Source organism: Malaya genurostris, chromosome 2 (assembly GCF_030247185.1).
Source record: "Malaya genurostris strain Urasoe2022 chromosome 2, Malgen_1.1, whole genome shotgun sequence".
Lineage (NCBI taxonomy): Eukaryota > Metazoa > Arthropoda > Insecta > Diptera > Culicidae > Malaya > Malaya genurostris.
The window spans coordinates 105,431,297-105,436,391 of NC_080571.1; the positions used below are offsets into that span (position 1 = coordinate 105,431,297).

The 5,095-nt window shown below is 35.5% G+C and overlaps 1 pseudogene; it reads left to right on the forward strand.

Annotated features, from left to right (window-relative positions):
* Nucleotides 1-353: 353 nt before the first annotated feature.
* On the forward strand, nt 354-1,200 carry LOC131428740 (proteasome subunit beta type-7-like; annotated as a pseudogene).
* The last annotated feature ends 3,895 nt before the right edge of the window (nt 1,201-5,095 follow it).

The following is a 5,095-nucleotide window of genomic DNA, read 5'->3' on the forward strand; positions in this document are numbered from 1 at the left end:
TAAAATATGCATTATCGGCAGCTTTTTTAAAATCATTATTTATTTTTCAGGTTACCCGTTCGGAAGCCGAACCAAATACAAATTATAATACGGAGTACTCCGACAAATTTTCAAGGACCCTTTTTTCATCGTGCGGTACACTGTCATGATACACTGTCAGAGTGACGGTGTACCTTATTGAATTTTATATAAAACTGGCAACTCTGATGACTGGAAAATGATTCACCATAGTGACTGTTTATTATGCTCATAAACAAAGATGTTTAATTTTTCGAGATCGTGGAAAATCCGAAAGAATTTGAATGTAATTGAAGCTGCTTTTTGTGATTACCATTGTTTGACTAAGAACCGATATGACTATCGACATCTGGAAGCACCCGGATTCAGTTTTGAAAACTGTCGCAGGTTAGTGTCGTCAGAGGAAACGCAAGACTTTTATTTCTAACCTTGATGTTTTATAGAAATGCTCAACAATGCACCAACGATTTGTTCCGCCGAAAGCTATTTAAACTCGTGCTACTGAGAGACCAATCGTGGAGGATAAAAACTGCGAAAATATTCACTACTTGACTAAAAACATGAACTACTGTGGTGCCGGAACAGCTGCTGACACGGAAATAACCACTCATATGATATCGTCAAATTTAGAATTACACCGGTTAAATACTGGATGAACAGTCCCGATAGTTATTGCTAATACGATGTTGAAACCTTGGTTGAAACAGTTTTTGTTTCGCTATCAAGGTCATATTAGCGCTGCTTTGGTTTTAGGGGGTGTAGGTCATACGGGATCGTATATTTATTGTATTTATCCTCACGGATCGACAGATAAGCTGCCTTATGCTACAATGGGATCGGGCAGACTTGCAGCTATGTCCGTGTTCGAGTCTCGCTGGAAACCAGATATGGATGAAGAGGAGAGCAAAAAGTTGGTTCGTGAGGCAATTACTGCCGGAGTTTTCAACGATTTAGGATCCGGTTCTAACATTGATCTATGTGTGATTCGAAAGAATGATGCACAATATTTGAGGACGTTCGAGTAAGCTACTAAAAAAGGTAGCCGTTCCCTCGCATATGACTACAACAACGGCAGTTCAACAGAGCAAGTGTTTCAACATTGATATTACCGAGGAATGCGAGCGCACTCTGATCTCTGATTTAATCGTTTATTATTTAACATATTAAAACGTGAATAAATACACAATTCCAGATATGCTACAACAACTTGTTGGATATTTGTCGATCACTTGTGGTCCAGAAGAATATCACACTGGCGTCAGTTATGAATATGGTTCTTCCATAAAAAAAAACAATATGAAACTTGGTAATGGAATAAATAAAATATCTCAAATCACCGAAGTTTTCGCTTTGAAATATAATTTATTTCATTCATAAATGTTTCCATCCGCTATTCGATAGCGACGCATTGTTTTCATGATAATAACTAGCATGCTTCGATGTCGTAGTGTTGCCAGAGATTTTCTTTTTCAACTTTTCTAAGCTGTCATGACGAAAAAGTAAAACATGCTAGGCTAAATTGATCATTCTGTGAACCAAACATTAGCGCTCCGAATTTATGGGACTTAGGGGTATTATTATTTGTATTTGGCCGAACATCAAGTTCGTAGCAACTAAACAGTGTTGCTCGATGAGATTATTTTTGATCAAGGAGAGACCACTCAATTTCAAGCCGAATATTCTTCAGAGTGCCTGGTCGTGTCGTCTAGTACGATCATGGATCATCAAATCGACTAATCAAAAGATCCTATAAAAAAGACGAAAACAAACAGTTACGTGTGATCTGCAAATAACATAACTTTTATTATAGTATATCGAATTTATTCGACAAAAAGTACACTTCAAAGGCATCTGCTTTGGCAAAATTAAGCAATGCATGTTATGTCTAATAAACTCTTGGAATCAATCCTCAATTTAAACACTTTTAAGTTGTTAGTAGATTATATAGAATATTAGATGATTTTCCAAAGTTTATCCCAATATAAAAAAAGTAGTCAAAATATAATGAAATTCCATTTATCACTATTAATACATCTAACCGTTCAAAAGCGTATCTAAGCGTATTTTAGATTTGTTTACTTTTATGTTTCCTGTGTGAATTAAAAAGATATGCTCTTGCGCATTTTCGGGTAATTTTATCGTCTCATTTACTATTTCCAGTAGTGAAGGGTTGGAAACAATCTAAAATAAAGAAAACAATTAGTTTCACTCTTCCTTACACTGATAAAAATTTGCACGATCGATTCATATGTAAATAGCACTTCAATTCAATATGCTTTTGCATTTCAATAGATAACAAATGCGATTTGTTTGGAGATTTCATGTGCAAATTCATCAAGATGCGAAATTGCATGAACAATAATCCACTTAGCTTTGATGTGTTTTTCCTTTGGATGTGATTGTTTTGCTATTGAATCGAACTACATGTGTTAAACACTTCATTTTCTAGTGGGAATGAGTATAGCACAAATGTATGTGCAAAACACTTGAATCGGTCAACACTGTTTCAATTGAAATCTATGTGGAAAACAATGTGACATTCACATGAAATGCATGTAGAATCTAGAGGTAACGATACATCTGATCATTTTTATGTGCATTTCATATAAACGTATTATAACTTCCACTTAATATCAACAGTTTTTACACACATTTTTTTAGTTAAGTGTAGTTTTCATGAATTCCATGTGTTCCACAAGCAGTGATAGATCAAATGCATTGCACATGATGCTAGCGGGCACATTATTTTCAGTGTACTAGCAATTGAAGTATCGCCCTGGTTGTTGGCATGGAGCACGGAAGGCGAAACTTACGTAAACAAATGGAATGACAGTTTCGCCCTCTATAAATCTAAGTATTACTAAGAATAAGATTTTTGTAGAATCCGTATTTTGAGGCAAAATTGTAGGATTTTGAAGCATTTATTGGTACGAGAGAGTAGAGTGCCTCTGACCAGAATGACGACATCTCATCCGTAATGTTGGCAGTTTCGTTAGCTGTACATTGTATTTGACAGGTCGTTTGCTCGTTTGGAACAAAGCTGTCATTCCAAACGAACATTCATGAATTCTTACTCGACTACTCGATTTTTCAATGCTCGATCGGTGCTAGTGCTAGTGCTAGAATTTTCGCCTGAGTTGGGTGCTCGATCAACCCGATTGACAGTGATAGTATAAACAAATACAAATTATAATACGGAGTACTCCGACAAATTTTCAAGGACACATTTTGCATCGTGCGGTACATTGTCATGATACACTGTCAGAGTGACAATGTACTTTAACGAATTTTCTATAAAACTAGCAACACTGAAGGGTAAGAACAAGTTCACTATAGTTACTGTTTATTATAGTGAAAAATATGTAAATATATTACTTACATATTTTGAACCTTAGGAAAACTATGAAGCGAAATTTCGGACGACCCTGTTCGTGTGTCACATCCCTCTACTAAGCAACTTCTCACCATTTCGAAAGCTTCTCGGTTTATTAGCCGGCGATATTTAGACTGATTGTTGCAATTTAATACAGCAACGATAAACAAACAAGTTTATTTTGCACCGTAGCAACTAGCATAAAGCGTTGCCAGAAACGATCTCCTTTCACATTTTCACGCTATCGCAACGAAAGGGAGATATTTGCTAGGCTTACTTGTTCATGCTGTGAACCAAACATTGGCGATTCGTTTATATGGGACTTAGGGGTATTATTATTTGTATTTGGTATAAATGTCGTTAAGTTTTCGCTCATTTTACGAATGTGTTAGTGTAAAAGTTAAGCAACTCACGCCATTTTACACTCCAGCTAGAGGAAAGGATAATGTTGACTTTTTGGTTGATTTCCAGTGAATTCCAACAATTTATGGTTTAATTTTAAAAGAACTGGTTGTTTATTAGTTCTGTATATCCGAAAAACTTGAAGATTTAAGTTAAAATATATCAGTTATGTAATTTTTTGATTTAGAAATAAACTGAAAATCAGCTCAGAAGCAAAAAACGAGAAAGAATAAGGAGAAAACGAATTGACAATTCAGTCCGCATCTTCTTATACCATGTTCACATTAGCGCTGATATCACTTGATATACCGAGATTATATGCATATCATGTCGAAGTGTTCACATATGATCGAAATGATATCGCTTGACAATCAAGTTGTCATATAGAATGTTCCCATTAGAAGTAAGATAAATAATATTGCTTTTCTCTCCTAAAATTCAATCAATAATTGAAGTCTCGCATTTATTGGTCTCCGAACGCCAATATTCGTTGATAAAATCAAAATTATAATGATTGTTTATTGTCACTCTCAAAGTGACGTTCATAAATCTCGGTTGATTTTTCAATAGGGCGTATATGCAAGTGACAGTTTCTCTTTAATCACTCTCTCTTTCGATTATTGTGATGTGGTTAAAAAGATTTTCTTTGATATCACTATTCTGTTTGAAAGTCGAAAGTTTCGGGTATCATTTCATGCAGAGTTGAGTGATAAACGTGAAAACTGCTTGGTAATTAATAGAAGAGAAAGTAAACAAAGAGAAACTGTCACTTGCTTATATGTCCTTTTAAAAAATTAACCGAGAAATGAGTGCGCTCAATGCCATTATCCGTGTTGCTAGTTGCGTTTTTGACAACTCGAAATGATATCGTACATGATATCCCGGATATCATGCTAAAATGGTGATACGCGTTGACATCAAATTCTATGGGATGTCAAGTGATATCGCACATGATATCATCGGATATCAAGTATATCCCAATATCACTTGATATCAGCGCTAATGTGAACATACTATTACTCACTCTTCCGACAGATTTCCAAATCAACCGATTGTAGGCGAAATTCATTCGGAACCGGTTGTTGCACTGGAGGTGAAATTTATTCGGAATTCCACATGATTTCCCATGGAATTCCGAATGAAAATTTCTCGCCGATTCGGATTTGATTCGAAATTCATTCGGATCTGACAATGTGGGGTTTGACTGGGAATAGATGAAAATGTTTTTAAATTGGACAATTTTCTGACAGCGTGTAAAAAATTGTAATTTTGACCTGACGGTTCGAAGACTGGCATCTCTGC